The sequence below is a fragment of the Xiphophorus hellerii genome, chromosome 24 (genome assembly GCF_003331165.1).
Source record: "Xiphophorus hellerii strain 12219 chromosome 24, Xiphophorus_hellerii-4.1, whole genome shotgun sequence".
NCBI classification, from domain to species: Eukaryota; Metazoa; Chordata; class Actinopteri; order Cyprinodontiformes; family Poeciliidae; genus Xiphophorus; species Xiphophorus hellerii.
In genome coordinates, this window is record NC_045695.1 from 10,312,567 (window position 1) to 10,333,958 (window position 21,392).

Consider the following 21,392-nt stretch of genomic DNA (forward strand, 5'->3'; position numbering starts at 1 on the left):
ATGGTCAGCAATAGCCCCTGACTATTAAGGTCGAAATTAGCCATAGTGAATTCACAGGCTAATGCGTTGGAATTAGTTAAAGGTCCTTTGTTCCCCATTTTTTGACAATTAAGGATGACAAGGATACCTCTGAGCTGCAAAGCCCTAACATAAAAAAATGTAATGTAATATGCAATATATTCATATAATTAAAACAAATTTTTACAGGGGATAGATTTAATTTAGCGTGCATTTAAATTCCTCCGAAGTGCTCATGGTGCTCGAGAGAGAGGATAAATCAGAGTTTGCTTGATAGTTTTTTAATAGACACTTTTTTCAAGCTGAGTCACAGCCTGAAGTTTTCAAATATAGACAGAAAAGAAAGTATTCACCCCTATTAAGCTTCCCTATGCTTTGTCACATTACATTTACAAACCTTAATATAATTTATATACTCTAATTTTATACAGACTCACTGTTTGTGATTAAAAAAAAAGAAAGAAATGCTTCTGTCTTATGTCTGGAATTTATTTGGAAGTGTCCAGCAAAAGGGGTTGGATACTTCCTATTTGTCAAAATCTACAAAATCGAAAAACCCCACATGTTGTCCTCATGAAACACATCCACGGTTGTCTGAAAAGTTTCAGACTTTCGCAAGTTTCTGTAAAGAAAGGCATCGGTGTGGGGGAGAGGGGAGTTAAAGTCTCAGAATGTTCCAGTTCAATAAGGTTTGTAGGATTATTTATCCCTGACAGAAAATCCCCAACACTGCTCACTGATATTCAAAGATGTGTGCTCGTCACACTTTAGTCAGTCGTTTCCACACCGCTTAAAGAGTTTCAAGTCTGCAAAAGTTACTTTCCATGGCTTTGTTGAGGGCTCCCTTTATGGCTCGGCTTGTTGTGGACTTACAACTAATTAGAAAGATGTCTTAGATTAATATGGACCCTGGGACACACTCCTAAGACTTTGTTCTCAGGGAAAAAAGGGCACTTTGTTGATAACCTTCTGCCAGCCATTTAGTCTCTGGCAAAGGGAGTTGGGGACTCTTTTAGAATTAAACTGCGGACACGCTTCCTCCTAATTTATGTGCCTAACAGTGATGAAATATTATATTTGGATTTAGAATTGCGTATATCAGCACCGAGCCGGGGCCTCCTCTTTTCCATTTCTATCCTTGTGGGTTCCACTCATCCATTTTAAAAGCGCATATTGGCTTCTGAAGTTATTGCTGGCCATGAGACATGAAGATGTGCTATAATGTGTTTTCATTGGGGTGTCCCCCCCCACCCTCCATCCTGACAGCATATCAGAGTGGCGTGGCTGAGACTGTTTGTGAGGATGCCGGCGCTGCCTCTTGGGACCGTGTTATTTTGGCTGGAGAGCCATTCAGAGGAAAATAACAATGTGTCTCTGGCTTATTTGCATCGCTGTACAGCTCGGCGCTGTGTTATGGGATCGGCTGGCCATTTCCTGCAGACAGGGTAATAAAAGTCGGATAAAAATAAAGGCCTGCAGCTGCTACTCCCACAACAGAAGGAAGAAAAAAAATAGGTGGCTTTTTATCCAAGTCAACATTTTCTATTATTTGACTTCTTTTATTAAAATTGTCACAGTGCTTTGTGTTTTTCTGCATCAACATGCAGCATGAGCTGAAAGCAGCTGACCTGCTCTGTTTGTCTGTTTTGCCTCCTTTCAGTTCACCTGTCCCAACTGACTGACCACCTGCAGCTTGTGTGATATTTGGAGATTGACTAAACAATGTAGGGAGCCCCTGCTGTTTGCGTTCACTCTTTTTCCGTCTTTGCAGGTGACAGATCATAATAGCAAGCAACATTAAAAAGATTCGTTGCAATGCCTAAAAATAAGCATCATGGTAGAGCATAACAAGAAAGTTTGGTCTTGGGAGAATAGAAACGATAGAATCGATAATTTTATTTAATGAGGTTTAGGAGTGGATATTAAAGGGGGAAAACAAAACAGGAAAATATTGAGGACTAATTGTAATACCACTTAATGTGAGGTAAAGAATTGTAGGAAAAGCCAATTTTAAGAGAAAAAACATATAACTAAGTCATCTCATGACACCCTTTCTCCATATCTACCATGTTTAGAGATATCTTCTGTTAGCTTTCCAACTGCAACAGTTTGTTAAAGTTTCAAAGGAAAACTAACATGATCAGAATTGTGGAGCTGCTGGTTTAGAAATCTAATCAATGTAATTTCTTTTTCCTTCAACCCAAAGTTATTCACTAGTTTTGCTACAAAAGGTGGAAGGAAAAAGATCTAGGTATTATTTCCAACAATGTTGTAAATAATCACTAAAAGTTGGTTAAAATTTGGTTTCGTTTTGTTAAATGAAAACTGAACAAGCTCAGAAAATAATCCCATACTTTCCCAGAGTTTGAAAAGCCACAATGTTTCTGAAACTTTGATTAAATTGAAACAAGTTGCAAAAAAGTCAGGAAGGTAGTATAATAAGAAGGGAATGTCACCATGGAGACAAACCCAATCAGCTTGAAAGGGTCTAAATCAGAGTAGATGTTGTTCAACTACTTGTCTTTAACTTTTCGCAACTGTAAAAAATTAAGGATTACTGTGCAACAAAATGTATGACCGAATTCACTGTCACTGAAAACCTTTTGATTTTGTTGGTATGAAGGACAGAATTGTTGAAAATGGACTTTAAAACCCGGAGAAACCCAAAAAAGTCATCAAGTTGCTAAAAGTATCTATTTGGTTGAAAAATGCATCTCAAAGCAGGGAAACAAGTTCCATCCAGAAATGACAGGCTTTCCTTTCTCAGTGCTAGCACTTAAAGTGTGATATGTTTACATTTTCCTGTCAGGCGGCCTGTTATGGTCATGAGTAATGACCGTCTTCCCGAGGACATTTACAGCATTTTTTGGTGTTTTTCTCCTCTTTTCAGTGACCTTTAGTGAATTGCAGAGTGTGAAGCAGCTGGGATGGGAGACGCCTGAGGCCAGACTCTGGAAGATTGGACATTTGCCTCCTTTGGGTTAGAAATAAGCCGCTTCTGTATGTCATAAATTTAGGAATATGTCAATATTTATTTATTTATTTTTTTACACAAAGAATCCCTCGCAGTCGTGTTTTCTTTTATATTCAAAAACACAGTGCTCAACTCAACATTGCATGAGCATGGGTAATTTACTTTCATGGATGGACACATAAGAGTCTTAATCTGAAACCGTAACCACTATGACTCAAAGGCGAGTGAAAGCAAAGAGGTGAACTTATTTAATGAGTGTGAGGATGGAGTGAAAACTTCAAATTGACATTATGGTGCTTTACCAGACATATGCGATTGCTGCGAGACGCAGGCCAAATTGTGCAGGTTTCAGGATACCACACGGTGCGTCCCATGTGGCTTGAAAATGCCTTGGGGACCCCTTTGGACTGAAGCTTGAAATAGCAAGCCTGGGCAGCCATGGCTGATTTTAAAAAGACATTAAGCACCGCACTCTAGGACTCCAAAAATAGGTTTACCTGTAATGCAGTGGGAGGGGAAAATGGTGCAATGTTGTACCACAGCAAGAATTCATCCTACATGCTTGGGAAACGCACATCAGAGGCATCAATGTCGCTGAACGAGACGGGTTTGAAAAGACACCCCAACTTGGTAGAGCGTATTTTTGGGACTGGTGTTTTGGACATCGCTAGTTTCCATCGTCTTGTACTTACAAAGAAGAAGAAGAAAACATTGTTCTGTTGCATATACTGCAATGTTACAGGATCAGATTTAGGATCTACGGAAACTGAAGGAAAACTCTCTGCAACTACACATTTATTGTAATAACCGTAGTTAAAAGTTCACATCTGTCTAGTTTCATATCTTAATTTCATTTTAATTTCTTCTGTAAAAAGCAGTGTTACTTTGAATTGGCATAATCAAAACTAAATGTCTTCCTTTCATCCCATGGACAGTGTTAGAAAAACATTACCTTTCTGAACACCTTCAGTTTTCAGAAGGTATTTTTCAAATAATGAGGTTGAGAGCAATTTGGCTCGTCCTTGACAGGATTACAGATGACATCCAAGTTTCAAATATTTCTGAGGGGAAAGCAAAGTGAAGCTTGGAAAAAAAATAAAATAAATAAATTTTAAAAAAAGGAGAAATAACACGGAATCTATGGTAAGTGTTTTTTCTTTCACATGCAGAGGCAGGTCGATCCAAGGGCCTCCAGTCTCCTGTGAGGGTTAATCAGCTGGGAATGTCGCTGCCCTTGTGATGTAACGCCGGTTGTGGGTGCTGCTACTGAGAAAACACAATTCTCACCCGCCTTGATATCACTTTTTTCCCCCCCTTACCCACAAGTAGTTTATTTTTTGTTTTGCCTTCTAAACTAATCCACAAATGTTAATAGTTTTGACAGATCTGCTTACGAAGCTCAAACTGCTTTGTGGACCTTTAGTGCTGACAGGGAAGGGAAGCTTTGAAAGCTCTCCACGCACATCAAACTTTCATTTTCATTCTCTTCTCGTAAAAACAGTGCACAACAGATAGACGAATGCTACAGCCGCTTCCTGAAATATGTCCTGTCAAGAAAAAGCCCTCGACGGACTCTCAGACCCGGTCGCAGAATAATAAAAGGAGATGCATTTAACGATCTAAGGCTGTGTGACCTACAGCAAAGTGCATCATGGTGCTATAATAGTGATGATTATGTTGGGGGCAAAAAAAAAAAAGAAGATTCATCGTCTACAGTAAATTTGTAACATGCCTCAAAGCTGCATGAGTTTCAAGTTGGAGATGATGATGTCATGGCATGCTTAAGTTCAAATGAGGTTTTGTTTCGCTTCCAGCTGAGTAGCAGAAAATGTGCACATTTCAGGGTAAAAGTCACCATGTGTGCTGTCATTACGCTCTGTATCACTGTTTCCACGGCGGCTCCAGGGCTTCACTCTCCGTCACGACGGCTCAGCTCTTCATAACATGTGCAGCAAATAGTCGAAAGATGAATTAGTTTCATATTAAAACAATGCTTTCTGCAATCTAATTTGAGTATGAGATGCAATAAAATAGAGACTTTGTCTGAAATTCTGCAATTACCAAATAGAAACCTTTCTCGCGTAGTTATTCAGTTACAGTCTCCTTCCAGACACCGGGGCTTTCTTATGTTCCAAGTTTAAAATTAAGTTTAAAAACACATGTAGTTATAGATTTTTGTTACAGAAGTTGCAAATTAAGGAATTGTTTGCATGCTTTGCTGCCTACTTTTGAAACTATCTGTATCCACAAGCGTAGGAGTATTTAAAGTCAACTCTTAAGTGCCACTGGACTCACCCTCACACATTTTAATACTTAATACCAAAGATATGACACTTTTTTTTCAGAAGTTGGCACCTCATGGTCACAGAATGTCCACCATATGGCGGCCAGACTGAGTTGCCCATCACATGTAAGCTCCCTGTGTCAGGAGCATATTTTGAGTGGACGAAAAAAAAAAACAAAGTGGACAATTCGGGAGGATCGAGAGATGCTGAGCTCAGTGATGAGGATGTTTGTTATTCAACAGGAACGTTCCCAGAGTGGGAAATGAGACTTTCTTAATTGTCACCCGCTGGCTACTTCTGAGAAAGACAACACACACTCACACATTCACACACTGTTGTTTTTCTCCACGCTTTTCGCTCCGTCTTGCTTATTTCTTCACCTTTGCACCTCCTACCAACTGAAACTAAACGACCCCCCCCCCCTCCCCACACACACCCACCCCCTTTTGACAATGCTCACCAAACACCGCCTCCTTCTCATGTCTCGGCAAGGACACAGTCAGGCTGACTAATTCAGAATTGAGCTGTCATCTGTGTCACCTCAGGCTTGTGTTGGAGAGGGTTTTGGGTGTCCGTGAGAGTTTTGCGCGCGCGCGTTTTGTAAAAGCGTCACCTTGGGCCGGGAGTGCACTTGTGGGAGGTTACTGTCAACATGCACAAGCTGGGCAGCCTGGGCAACGGACACGGGACTTGGCCATCGCTTTAGAGATGGAACGAACGCGACTAATGTGCTGATGCATGTGAGAGAAAGTCCTCTCGTTTCCAGAGAACATACCCTCCCCGCCTACTCACTTCTCAGTGCATGAATACGTTCGAGCACTCACAGCTGCGTCACAAAGCAAAATAGATTACACAGAAATGCGTATATGTGCATTTTGAAGGAGGAAATAACGTATAATCACCTCAAAAGAGCACCATACGCTCCCATACACCTGCTGCTAACAGATTACCCTGTTGAGCACCTTTTATTTTCCTTTTCTCCCCCACTCAACACGTACGCAAACATATGCAAAGGCAAAACCTTTCTTATGAGCATCTGGGCAACAGACAGGCCTATTAGCCCGTGTGGCCTCGCAGTGCCAAAATAACAACTGCAGCATATGCCTGTGTAATAATTGCATTAATGTTGAACACGTCTCTCCAGGGGGTGGCTGTATTCGAGGACTTGGGGGAAATTAGGGCTTGTTCTCGAAAGCATGAAATGAGAATTTAGCAAACACCAGAGTGGAATCGGTTAAGGCTGATGATCAGTAACTACATGGCAACGGATGTGCAGTTCATTTCCAACATGGTGGACCATTACCTGCAGCTTGGTGTTTTAGTATCTTTATAATAGCCAATCAAATATTTACAAGTCACATTACTGAAAACCATTACCCATTTACTTAGACGGAATAGTGATGCTAGTGGTTTTTCTGCTTTCTAAAAGGGGCACGTTTGTTCTTGCATGTTGCTTGAACCAAGCCACAAAGTCTGTAAACATGATCCTGGATTATCCAGTTAAATCCCTACAGATGATCCAGAATGCAATGGTGCACCCGCTGTTTCATCAACCAAAGAAATACACACGTCACTCTTCCACTCAATCTAGCCCACTGGCTACCCACGGCTGCCCAAATTAAGTTCAAGTCACAAATGCTAGCTTGGTCATACATGCTTACACTTCTTGATTGCTGCATTCCTTTTAAGAATGCTATGGGACATCATCATACCCAGCGATGAGCAAAATCATTGTCTGGAGCGTGACTTGGAGGAATGGGAAAGCAAAAGACATTGATATTCAAAAAAAACTTTCAAGCTTCATGTCCTCAGAGGGAAACCACCCTTGAAATTTTAGCATTCGGAAATGGCACATGAACACCCTTCTGCATGTGTCCAACTCAAAGTATCCATTAGTAAAAACAGGTCATCTCACTGGATTGAAGCTTCAGTCCAATTCCTCATATGCATATACAATTAAGAGTGATGAATAGTTACTGCACTACTAACAATTAAGGCAATGCACAGATGGTAAGAAATTCTCAGCTATGAACATTAACCAATGAGCAAAAAGCAGATGAAACCAATAAGGGAGCGCACCATGACCATCCCCATCTTCTCTCCTGCTGTATAGCAGAGTAGTGTAGCAACCAGGTTGGGCACAGAGCTGCACATATCTGCCGCCATGATGGCAAATGTGGCCAAGAAAATGGAGAGCAATGAGAATGCGCTATATGTGTCCATACATCCAGCGTTTTATTCATTCGCCGATTAAAAAATCTATATATTTTTAAAATGAAATAGAATTGTAGTTACTGCAACATATGAACAGACACAAGCAAATTTGTAAAAAAAAAATATATAATTACAGCTCTCGCTAATTGAGACCCCAGTCCTGTCATTCAGGGTAAAGACAATTGGTTCATCACTGTCATAAAGCAACCAACCAATTTGTCAGTTTTTATCAATCCAGAAAATAACCAACTGGTCAGTCAATCAATAAAATGACCAAACAACTCAGCAAACCAACCATTGCATTGATCAATCAGAAAACAATTAAAACTGATGATCTCACAGTAATATTGACCAACTAACATCTTAGTCAGTGACACAAGTCTTAGTTTGGTCATACACTCACTAATGGTGCTGCAGAATCTTTCTGGTTAACATACACCAAGTCTGAGGAGGCAGATTTTCCATTTATAGTCCAACAACTTGATCAAACAATATTTTTTTTTCCAAACCGGACATTTCTAAGTGGTTTTTCAATCTTGGGCAATAACATGTAGCAGGAGGGCATCACTGAACTGTAGACACCATGAGTGCCCATTTTGTAATACAAGCTCCCTAGTGAAATATTTCTTTTGTACTTGACTGACGTGCCTTTTTATTCCGTGTTATATGGCAGCCTATCACAACATATCGAGGGGACTCAAATCAAATGCAACGTGACATCTAAGCTCTAGCGACGAGACTTCTAAAAGGCATGGTGGCCTCATGCTTTAAAATAAAACTCATCAGCTGCTAATGCATTGCCTGTTACTTTGATGTAGGTACCGATTTACCTCAGAGGTACAACGCGCATTAGGCTTGTATTTATATGATTTATATGAATTTCTCCCTGAGACCTATGAGTATGAACAAAAACAGACTGGATGCTGATTACAAAATCCTTGCCTGACTCTCCCCCGATGAGCTTGTCTTGACTATGCAGAGTCATTGCAATGCGAGTCGACGCACTCAGAGGGCAATTTAACATCCTGTCGTTATGATAAACCATTTAGCGTCGCGAGGCTAGGCGGGTGCAGTTAGGGTAGAAGGAGTCGTAGCCCCCACCAAAAGATTCCATTTAGCGGCTACATCACCTTGTGAAGATACAAATTGTTTTTGTGCCCCGCGGATAAACATAATGAAGATTCAACACATGCCAGGGAACGCGGCGACGTGTGTCCAAGAACCTCGCACAGACGAGGCGGAACATGTGCACACAGCGGATGGCGGGCACGCACGTACAAATGTATGGGCTCACATACCTTCCCTTTCTGGCTGCTAAACACACAAGCACATATTTCTGTCTGCCTGGTGGACATTCATTAGGAATGCAATGTGGAGGGATAATGTGGTTTATGCAATCAAGGAGCTGGCAGACCAGTTCTCCTGCTGAATTAAAGATAAGTCCAAACACCTTGAGACCAGATTATAGGCCCATATGTGGATTTGCCCCCAAAGCAGCCAAATGTGTGCACAGTGAGTGCAAGTCTATCAAAGATATTGCTATGTGTGTATACTTGCACAATATTAGATCGCATTCATGCTGGTTTCTGGGGAAGGAAAATGGAGTTTAGCTGTCATGCATGATACAAGATGCTCCAGCTGGAATAAACCGCTTTAGGGAAGCTTTTATACATTATACAAAATTTATTTTGGTAAGATATGGCTGACTTTAAAATCACACACACAAAAAAAATAAAAATAAATAAAAAAATCATGGCAACCTCAATCCATTATATTATCAACATTTCTTTATTTCAAACTTACTTCCAATAATATACCTCATCTAAAAAGTGCGCCTCCAAATCACTAAAGCAACTCATTTTTTATTGTAAACAGACAGTTGAAAATGTTGTGACTGTTCCGTATTGTAATATATAAAAACTTAATATAAAAACAGATTCATTGGTTGGGATTCAGCAAAGACATTCCTTTAAATCGAGGCTAAAACCTCATTTGTTAGTTTCCTTTAAATAAATAACTAAAACATCTTTTTTTTTATTCCAATTGTTCATCACTTTCCTTTTCTTATACCACTATGATGTATTGTTTGTTGATTTGTTTTCAACACAAAGCACTTTTAATTGCCTCACTGCAGGAATAAGCCATTTAAATCAACTTGCTTTGCCTTATGCGACTTGTAAATCATTTCATGGTATATAGTAATAATAAAAAGATGCTTCCCCCCAAAAAAATAGATGCTTGATTGTATAACTCAATTAAATGATTATGATTCATCTTGTGCCATATTCAAGCAAAATCACTAACTTTAATAATCATTATTGCACCACATTTAATTAATACCTGACACTGGCCTGAAGCTAATATCTTACAATTGTTTGTTTATCAGTTAGTGTGCTTAATACATTCTACCGGTTTGTTTGGTAGTTTTTGATAAAGATGACGCATCAGAAGAGAGTAAATAGGTTGCCTTGGAAACAAGCCCTGAAGCGTTGTGTCTGAATCTCAAAACATAAGCGACTCATAATTTTGCTTCCTAATTCAGTTTAATTAGGTTGACCAGCCGGCGTTTCTCCAGTGATAAGACTGGTGAGCTTTAAGAAAAACAGAAAGGGTAACCTCTTGTTGCTAAATCATTAATCAAATATTTTATTCAGATCCTAATGAGAAAATAATATGTGCTCAAAGTTGCACACACACATTTCAGTTTAGAGGCAATTATGTTAAAAGAAAACAGAACTGGAAAAGTTCAGATGTCATTTTTCATGAACAAAAGAACAAACATCACTACCATCACAATGTCTGAGACTCAGTCGTTTGGGAAACACCTTTGTTGAAATCATATATTGCACAGCTTTTTAAGGAATATGATACTTCTATGCGAGGTACAATCTATATCCAACAAAAATCCATATCATTTCAATGAACAACTATTTTAGAAAGTAAAAAAATGTTTAAAAGCTATGAGTAATACCCAGAAAGTGCATTAATACCATGTTTAAATGATACGAGTGAGATAAAAGCCATAAAGACTAAGTATAACAATGGCAAAAGCAGCTAATGTCCTAAATTAATTTAAAACTTGAGGCAAGTCTTTGAGGCGCCCCCTAAAAACAGAAATCTGCTTTCAAAATACTTCAGATTAGCAAATCCACCAGAACTGCTTGTTGTGCCTAATCCCTTGTAGTTGTGGAGAGGAAGGTGTCTGGTTTAGAAACCTCAAGATCTCATTTTTGCTTTTTGTGGATCAATTGAGTGGGCTGCACCCATTAAATGCAGCCAAAAATCATCGGTCTAGGTTTGGGGTAAGTCTTTCCTAATGGTGGAATTCAAGTTTATTCACTTTTTGTTCTCAAGTGATGGTAAAGATGGAGCAGAAAATGAATAGATTGATTGAGGCCTCAATTGCTAATGGCATTTTCTTATCCCAATCCAAGCAAAAGACGATGGAACAAGCTTATGGGTATAAGCTTTAAATGAGGTTTGGTTCAGATATTCTCTTGCATTAAAGCAGACCATTACCTTAGTCCAATACGTTGACGTCAGTATATGGAATGGGAATCAAAACTGGCTGAACCAGCTAACATATGCTACCTAGGTCCATCTCTTTTCAGTTTGTTTCAAGAAACTTAAAAACCATGAACTGAAAAGGTTACCGTCTTAAAGCAATGACTAAACAGTGTCAAAACACAACACAAGCCAAAGGTCTGCAGGGGGAATCTTGCTTGTTCCTCCTGCTGCTCAAGACAGAGAGAATCCTCCTCCCAGTGGCTGTTCTGGGGATTTCCAAAAGGGATTGAGGTTGTTCTGCCTCTTTAAGTAACTGTTGTGGTGCTCTCCAACTGAATCGTGTTCCTGAGCTCTCTGAGCGCATCCATACTGATGCAAATGTGGTAAGCGCTGGACACTGTCTCTTTCCGGGTCAGTCTCCTAGCGGCTGCAAAGAGCTTCCTAAGCCCGTCAGTATCTGTGTAGTCCTCTGCTTGATCTTGCCGTCTGAGTCCCCCCGCCCCCGGAATGGGTTCTGTTATGATCCATTGGATTTTGGTGTTTCATGGTGTTTTTTATAACCTTAGTTTCCAATGTTTGCCCAGGTTTAGCTGGTTTTACTGATCCCATTGTTTTCCTGAGTCAGTTTGTCATTTTATTTCCGTTGCTCCAGTCTTGTTTCCCAAACCCTTAAGTATTTTCAGTAAGACTAACAATTTAACCCTTATTTACATTGTTCCTGAGATACAGAAACACACAATGTTGAGATTTTTTAAATACTTACTGGTTTCATTATTTACCACTCATAAGACACATTTATTGTGCTTATTACAACTCTACCAGAGGATAAAGCTCTTTTATTGAAGTCAACTCTTTAGAAAGCGATTCTTCCGATATCAAATAAAAGACTTCTTTTCCTCAGTTGTTGAAAGCATCACTTGTACCCATTTTGAATTTCCCCAAGAGTTTTGAAAGAACATCTCATCCCTGCATGATGTTCCTCCTACAAAACAGCAGATGACGTAATCTTGCGTAATACTCCCCTCCTATTTCATTTCGAGTGGATTTGTTTCCCCCCACCCCCTATCGTTCGCGTTGCGACTGTTCCAGGGAGCGAGCGCCGTCGTGTGTGCCGCCGTGTTAAAGAATTAAGAGGTTATCAGTCTTTATTTCTCCAAACTAGGGCAGGCTGCATTATGTAAAGTGCTGAATTATATATCAGATTTGCCTAGCTTGACCAGAGGGAGATTGGCGAAAGAGAAACAGACATAAACACATTGATGTAGTCCCCCATCTTCCTCCGGATACACTCACATCAAATTATTCATTGATATGTTTTTAATCCATATAGAAAGAACCATGTGTCTCATGTAGTCTTGGTACTCACACACTCACACAAACACACACGCCAATACTCCATTTTCTCTCAGAGAGGCACACTTGGGCTGACAGATGGGAGCACCAGATGATGAGTGCCACCAGATTTGTGTCTCACGGTGGGAGCCACTGCTGACACCATTAAGGCTGAGAGAACAGTCAGACTTACATTAGCACCCTTGTTGTATCTGTGTGCGCACACGCACGCTTGTATACATGGGTATGCATTCTGTAATGTGAGCAATATGTCAGAATGCACCGTTTGTGCTGGTTTTACTCGAACGTCGAGCTCCAGAAGGGTATAGGTTGTTGCATGAGTGTCGTGTTCCAAGTTAACATTGAACTTTCTGGAGAAGCACACACAGATTGCTCATAGTCAACTATGCTCATGAACAAGTGGGCTTGACATTCTCTCTTCTTTTTTTGCGCAAGCTGCTTTCATCTTGGCGATAAAGAACAATGACCTATTAGCAAACCCTTTCAAGCACACACTGGACTCCCCGGTTCTGCTCGGTCTAAGCTCTTTGCGTATTCATATTCTGCAGCCACCGCTCCCAACCAGCCGCTTTCCTTCGCTTCCTCTCCCTCTTAGCCCTCTCGCTCCCACCGGAGCCTTTGTCTGAGCAGCGCTCCAAAATAAACTTCACCAAACTAATCTATAGGAGGAGAACGAGAAACAAGCGCCTTCCTCCTCACCCTCTTCTTCTTCGCCTCCTCCAGAGACACCGCTGACATTTTGCGATGAGAAAGTGTGTCATATCTGAGAGGGAGGGGAGTAAACGAAAGGAGTGGAGCGTGCAAGAGTCGACTCAACTCGGAGTGAAAAAGATTCAGCAGGGACCCCACTCCCCCATTGGAGTCTGGCAGCTCTCAATGAGGTCTCTCTGGCAAATAATAACCTCTTACCCTGTGCTAATATCCCAGTGTGCACCATTGGGAATACCAAGTCACTACAGCCTTGACTAGTGTGCAAAGTGGTCTCAGACCTTACTGTTAGCTGGTCAAAGTTCCATGGACCAATTATGTACTTTTCTGTTAGATGGACATATGATTTGCATTTCATCCAGGCTATACACTGTTGCATTGACATTTGCTTTTGTTCATACATTACAGTGTTATGTTTTGACAGGAAAGCTATTTGAAGGTCTATTCCTTTTATAAATTTACCATCACGCTCACTGAAATTGCCTGAAAATCTTGAGAACTCAGCTGTTAGTTGTGGTTTCCATCTGGATAATTTCAGATAGAGTTGGTTATGTGTTGTGAAATTGTTTCTGAGTTTCTGATAACAGCCTTGTGGGCATTCGCAGTTCGTCACAACCTATTTGCAGATCCATTTTTCAAGTGCGCTTAGCTGACATGTCCTTTTAGCAATTTGCAGAGATTTCGAGCACATTTAGAGGCACGGTTCGAACACACAACAGATGCCCAAGAAAATAAGAATTCCATTTTGAATTTAAGAAGCATAATATTGCCCTTGGTATAATTCTGCTTATTTGTAAATCTCCTTAGTTGCTTAGATGCAGCAAGTTTTGTCAGAACTCTAACATATAAACACTCCACTAAGTAGTTCTAAGAGGAGAACTTTAATATTTGACAAAATGCGGCTGTTTACTAAAGAGTTATTTCTTCACACGGAATACAAAAAATAAACTTATTGGTAAAGAAATTGAAAATTTAAACATTATACCAACTTCTGACTCCCAGAAATGGTAAAGGGGAAACAATGTGACCTCATGATACAAAGTAGAACTAAACTAAAACAACTGAAAGACCATCCAATATCTGAAGAATTATCAAAATTCAAGGTCAGATAGGTAAAGGACAATGAAACGGTCGGCAGGAATGTATCGATTATATTCTAAATGGATTTAAATGATTGGATTCACTATATTAAAATGTTCCCCATGTCTCAGCCAGGGACCACAAAGAGGTTGAACCCTCACTCTTTAATGTCCTGTGAATATTTGGCCACACTTTGGGATGTAACACAGATTTAAGGTTAACAGCCTCCCATGCTCATATTGCTTACAGAGTAAAGATATTATCTTCCCTGGCCCCAAAGGCTGAATCACGTCGATCCTATTGATGCCCGGCTTTTCTCTAAAGCACTGAATGGTAAAATGGAAGCTCGCTGGGTGTGCTCAACAGCCAAGAAAGTATTTTGCAATTGTCTCCACCAGTTCATATCTATTTTCTCTCGCCGCACACACAGTATCTTGCTTGCCTCCGAAATGGCCCTCGGAATGGCCTTAACTGTGCGCCTCAGCAACAGTTGTGATTTATACCCCAGCGGAGGCCATCTCTCTATGGGCTGTATCGGACTTTGAATGTCAGTTCCAAGCTGTGCCAGATCCCATCCATCAAGAGAAAAGCAATCTGACAACAGGGCCGAGTTCAGCCACTGCAGGTTTCTCGCGCCGCAGCTATCTGCTACAGACCTCTTCGCATAGCCAGAGCATCCATTTGAACAATTTCAGAAATAGAGCCAACTTCCTGTTGCGGAAAGAGGCATGCCCCTGTGAACTTTAAAATTGATTCTGCTCTCAATTCACAAGTGTACATAACTTTTTTTTTCGAAAATATATATACACTTTTGAAATTAAACATTTGTCATTGACTGTCTACATGACCAGAAAAGTAGCACTTTTTCATAAGCAGAGCTCAGTCAGCAAAGCCACAAGTTAATCCAAATGTTGTGCAGACTTACACTTCTTTAACTTAAAGGAACATTCCTGATGGTTTGACGGCATTTCCAAAAAGTGTTAATTCAAAACTCAAAAGTGTTATGGCAATTCTGTTACGTACTTAAAACAGGATCATCACTGGATCATCTCATCCTACCCAAAACACACCCTATTCTATCTACATTGTCCAATACTAAATACAAATCCCTACCACAACTTTTACTGCCCTAAATTTGTGGTCAAACCCCAAAATAAAATTCAAGACAAAGTACGCTGCAAAATATGTTGGCTCAGGCGACATGAGCAAAAGATAGAGCGAAAGCTAAAGCTGACCGCCTTGCTCATCTCACACACCTCAGAACTATGGTCAACATTTATTTATTTTCATTTGTTGATTCATATGATAGATTATTTTGTCTTTAATTCTTTTAAGGTATTTGAATAAATTGACAAAAAAAATAATTTTATAGTATTAACAGAAAAAAAATCAAGAAAACCACATACAAAAAATTTGTTATTGTAAACATCTCTCAAAGTTATTGCCATCCATGATTAAAGATGACCTGTTATTGTTCTCTGAACATGTTAGAATAGATCTATGGGCTATACAAAACATGTTCATTACATTTTTTACTCAAAATCATTCCTAAGTAATTAGATTTTAATCTGCTCTTATCACTTTAAATGCAAATAAGTTACTGATGACCCCGGCCCACAACTCAACGTTTACACACACACATGAAAATGGCAGCACACAGATGTAATTGTACAACTTTGAAAAAGCAGAAATGGAGCCTCCTGCACAATCAACAAGAATGCAGCCAGTAGTTTCTGGATGGTAACTCAACAACAAAACTTTTCCGTCAGCTGTCGTCCAGCGCATAGAGCGGTAAAACCAGCTGACTAAATATCCTGGAGCTTTTGGAACCGCAAATGTCTGTGGATTTGGGATTCCAAAAGGTTTTTTTAAGCAAGATACTAAAAGAAATTTAAACAAAATTTAAGCAATAAGATATGCCAAATATGAATTTTGCATAATACATCCTTTTGAATTCCTCCCAATTCTAAATAACATAATTAATAACCGCTATCAATTTTATGAAAACAAGTAACTTGTAACTCCAGCTAATTTACACACAAAGTTATGCTAATTATTTAAAACATACCTTAGAGGAAGAAGCCTTGAGCCACATCCAAGATGATCACTGCTCCAGGGGCCAAGCTGAGGGGATGATGTTCTACTTCAGTGCCAAGACATTCTGAATGAAAAATGTAAAAAGTACACTGAGAAAAATTCTGAGTGAAAAAGAATTGCACATATTTTTATCAGGAAATAACATTTTCTAAAGTGCCTTGCGATGAAGTGTTGTGAAGTGGTACTACATAAATAAACAGAATTGAAAAGAAGAGAGTGGAGGATGAGTTGAACCTGAAAAACTTTACGTTTCCTTCTGAAAAGGTTGATTTCTGGAACAGAAGCTCCTCTTCCTCCTCTGATCCAATCAAAATTGAACCTCCATTATTTTCTGAAACAACAGTTCAAGACAGAATTAGACAAGTTAAAGATATGAGAGAAAACATTTGAAAACAGAAGAAAATAATAATTATAGCTTAAGACAGTGGTGTCCAAAGTTACCCTGCATGTTTTAGTTCTCTCCCTGGTTTAACGCACCTGGATCCAATGATGGCTCGTTAAAAGGCCTAAGCAGAACACTGACATGCTGAAAAGGTTGCTGGTACTAAAAATTACTTACCTGTTTAAAAATTAATTGAACTTCTAAGAAGTTTGAAATTACAGGATTGAAGTGACCTTAATTGAACCAGTTAGCTTGATATTTTCTATTTTATAACTTCCTGGAGAACTAGAGACGTATAAATAAGCTGAAAGTAAAAAAAAAAAAAAAAAAAAAAAAAAAAAACGAACAACTTTGACATTTTTTTTTTTTTTTTTCTATTTACTGATGAATGGGTTCTGGAGAAAATTTGTGACAGCTTTACAATGTAGTCAAAATTATTTGAAACAGAGGCAAAACAGTAAAAAATACGAAATGTGGCTAAGTTATTTATGCATATTTACTGATGTTATACTAATAAATATTGGTCAGTAGCAACTAATACAAAAGTGTCAACTTCATGTAGAATATTTTTTCATTTAGATTTGCATTGTCAAAGTGTAAATCAAACACTTCGCTTTAACAAGAAATATTATGACATGTTAATACCGGAAGATTTTGAGCTGCTGAGAATAGTAGAAAATGAAAGCTTAGGAACTATAAATTATGTTAGAAAAATGTGGGTAAAGAGAGTCTCTCCCTAATTTTCTCTTGTATAAAGCAGCTGACAGAACAGATTTACTGTTCCTGCATTTGAACTGACACCGCGTGAATTATTTCCATGAACATATGGAAGATAATAACCAGCCAGATTAATTCTCAGCAGTGCTTTCATTATTTAATTCCACCTTTCTTTTTTTGTTTTTATTAAAGCAGGGCTGTGAGTTCTCCCCCTTCTCTTTTGTCTTTTGAAGCATTAACGTCGAAAATAAATGCCTTTTTTTTAATTTCCATTATTACCACTCCGTCTTTCAGTCCGGTCAGTTTCAGCATTCATCCCAGGAAACAGAGCCAAGTGAAATAATTGCTCTCGGGTAACAAAACAAAAAAAAAAAAGTTTGAACTTTTCATTAAACCGGACTGGAAAATAACACCATATTAATGCATAACACAACTTTCTAATTTGGACAGGCATGGATTTAAGTTTAAAGAAGTTTCTACAAGCTGCTTTTTCTAGCATAGCAGGTCGACAAACCCCAACACCTTACAGTCTGGTGGAGTCCAACAAGTGTGACATTACTGAACTTCACCCCCTCGCCCAACTTGCTGCTGCTCTTGTATGTGAAAGACAAGGTGTCACTGCCAGCGACACACACCTCCGGCCTTGTCCATTCCCACCTCAACTGTCCGAACAGAGACAGCTTGGGTGGGAAAAGACAAAAAACACACACAGTGGAATGTTTGGGGAGCAAACAAGAATAGTCTCCAACATCAGTATGTTGTGTGTATCTGTGGAACGATTAAAAATTGGGCAAATTGGAAAAATGTATGGAAACACAGCAATTTTGAAGAGAAAACACTTTTTCTGATACCGGCAGAAAAGACGAAGAAGACGACAAGAAGTGATAGGAGGATGATGGCGAAGAGTGTTTTTTAACGATGTATAGCATGAACAAACTTATTAAGAGTGATTTTAATTGTGTTTCTTACTTAATGGAAACACTGGAATTGTGAAATACAAACACAAGTTTGTGCACTAAACATTCACACCTCCCTAAAATAATGGCCTATGTCATTTTTTGCCAAAAGTGTTTCTTTTTCTCTTTTGGCAAGAAAGACGTATTGATTTTATTTTACTTTTTGAAAGTCTTGGGCCATTATTTAAGGAGGGTGACAGTCTGTCTTGGTTGTGCACGATAAAAGGACACATGGCGGGGTGCACTAAACTTCACACTTGATGGGAATTTAGAGAAAACAATAAAAATAACATTGATATATATATACATTTCTTTTTTTTTACTGTGGGAAGAAAACTGGAGAACTCCCTAGATGTAGCAGTGCTAACCATGGTGTTATGTGCATCAAGCAAATTATCTTATACATTCTAATTATCTTTCCTAACCATGTGCAGAATTGAATTTAAATTTTCATTTATTTTAGTATATTAAAGATTGTCTCAAACTGTGCTGGTGAGAATCAGATCCCAGCCTCAGTGTCACAAGCAAACCATATTGTGGAGCCACATTTTCTTACAGAACTTACTCTCTGCTCAATGCAGCGGAGGACCCCGTCCCCGCTGACTTTACATGGAAATAAGCAATTGAAAATCCATTAGGGGTAGAATGAATAGAAAACTTTTCCTGTTTTTCCCCTTGACTACTCGTTCCGCCCTCCAGCAGAATGCTACCATGGGTGGCGAACAACATCGCTCATATCACAAACCACCCCAACTTCTAAAATTATTATTTTTTCTTATTTCATAACATCCACTAAAGTAGTATTCTTAGTGTACAGCAATATGACATATTTATAAGCAAGCAAAAACAACGTCAAATGACAACAAGGATTTCGACAGATAAGACTCGAAGTCAGTTTTCTTCTCACAGCTATGTACTGAAGCAAACAATATTTAGTGGCCGTTTAATGTAAAGCAAGATTGAAGATTTGCAATTCGTAGCAGAAAATGCAGCGGTTTGACATTCCGTAATATTTGCATTGCAGATTTATAGAGCTGAATCATTATGAGCTGAAAAACCTGACAGCATGGTGCTTGGAAACAGCGGGATCAACACTTTGAGATAATTGAACAACATCATGTCCTCAGTGCCAGTGTTTTCCAGGTAACCAGCAACAGCAGAATTTAATGAATCAGTCAATCAGTCATTGTTGTTGAATGTATTGCTGCAATTTTTCATGCCATTCCTGAATGAACTTTATGTTCCTCTGGTATTGGAGGCCCAATGTTACATCACTGTCCCATAGCAAGATGGACGGCAGTATTTCTTGGTGCGTTAGAAAGGCTTTCTCGCAGGCTAAGTGAAAAGCACAATGTTTTAGTCTGTACATATGCGGTGCAGATTGTTCTTTGAAGAAAGCAAAAGTCTGTCCTTTATCAGATGTGTGACAGCAGCTGAATGACAAAGGAGAGATCAAACAGAGATTAACTGTGTAATAGAGTCTCCTGTTCGCCCATGAAAAATGGATTTGCAACAAATGTGTGTGTAGGAGCAGACCTCACACACAACGCGCAGATTTTCTAAAGGGACAGAAAGGTAGAGGTTTGAGAACACTTTCATCACTTTTCTCAGAAGCATAGGACCTTGATGTTTTCTATAGATCATTATTACACAGACCAAAGAAAATGATCTTTTGGTTGCTCTATGACCAGATGAATATTAAACGCTACTATGCACATGATATGTTAAAGATCCACAACATACATTCGCTGTCGTTATGATTGACCGTTGAAGCAAAATTGAAGCAAGTCCCTGTTTTGTTTTGTTTTTAGTCGTTGCAATATTTATGTTTTTTTATCTTTGTAAATACACTCTACTGCCAAAAGTTTGCTTACCTCAGGTCAGTCACATTCTGTTATGATTGTCTGGGGTATATTATGATTTTGGCCCAACTCCAACAAAAGAAATTGAGAACACATCATAAAATATATTCAATTAAATGATGCAGCCAACTTAAAAAAAAACGTAAAATATGTTTAAAGACTGAAAAAGTAACAGTCTTTAAAAATAAAAAGTAACAAAATAGAAAAAGTAACTAACAAAAATTAAGGTTTAGATATTTAAAACAAACTATTTTTTAGTGCAGGGACCAGCATGTTTGTTCGTGCTGTGGTGAAATGTTTCCCATTTTCAATAAATTTCTGTATTAGTTGTTTACAGGTCACTAAAAGATTAAATTGTCTCAGATTTTCTGTGTTGCTGTAACAAAGTAAATCTTATTCATCGGGTGCTTTTTGAAGGTTTGCATTTATGTCTTAGAACCTCGACGTTCTAATGAGTCAAGTTAGCAGTAATGGTCTTTGGGCAGCCTGTTTGAAATGCTTAGCCCACAGCACTGCAACAATAAATTATTGTTTGTACAAATACTTAAAGCGGATTATTTTAGTATTGCGCATTGCAGAATTTCATAAAATGATCATTTAGAGCTGGTTTTTATCTTTGCTGATTATCTCTAAAGCTTTTTTTGTGTGTGTAGAAGCACATTTTATATTTGTACCCCTGCAAACAGATGACAATAAATGATGCAGGCTTATGAATCAGAAACAGGAGTCACTCACTCACCGAGAACTTTGGCTTTTGACACTTTCCGTCTTTCTGCTAACATACCAGATTGTGAGATTTTAACTAGGCTAATAGATACACCTCTATGACTCCCTGTACAGCTTCAGCACACAGTTGAGAAAGAAACAGTCTCTTCCCGGATGAGCAGAACTGTGTCTTATTGTGCAACCTCCATATTTGCACTGAAAATACTGTTAGGAAAAAGTTAAGCTAAAATAATTCGGCAAGTCGGTACACTTGGAAACTTTGAACAAGTAAAATATATCTTCATGGGAGGAAAAAACACACCCTTAAACACAGTTTGCTGAATCCTAAGTCATCAAAGTAATGAAGCAATTTCTAACAGAGCATGAAATCACTGTTTAATTTCAACAAGTTCTAAAATATCTTAAGAAACTCCAGAATATATGCGAAAATCTAATTTTTCTTCTAGTAAATGAGCCCTTAAAATTTGATAATGGGAGAAAAGAAACTAACCATGACTACTTTCCAACATTACT

At 38.8% G+C, this 21,392-nt stretch overlaps 1 long non-coding RNA gene across 1 annotated transcript in view; it reads right to left on the reverse strand.

Annotated features, from left to right (window-relative positions):
* Positions 1 to 16,569, reverse strand: part of LOC116716044 (uncharacterized) — a 134,135-nt gene extending 117,566 nt beyond the window's left edge. Inside the window, exons 1-2 of the long non-coding RNA XR_004338375.1 lie at positions 16,471 to 16,569; positions 16,208 to 16,300 (exon numbers count right to left, since the gene is read on the reverse strand). This is a non-coding gene — a long non-coding RNA (uncharacterized LOC116716044). The remainder of the gene's footprint in view (positions 1 to 16,207; positions 16,301 to 16,470) is intronic.
* Between the last annotated feature and the right edge of the window lie 4,823 nt (positions 16,570 to 21,392).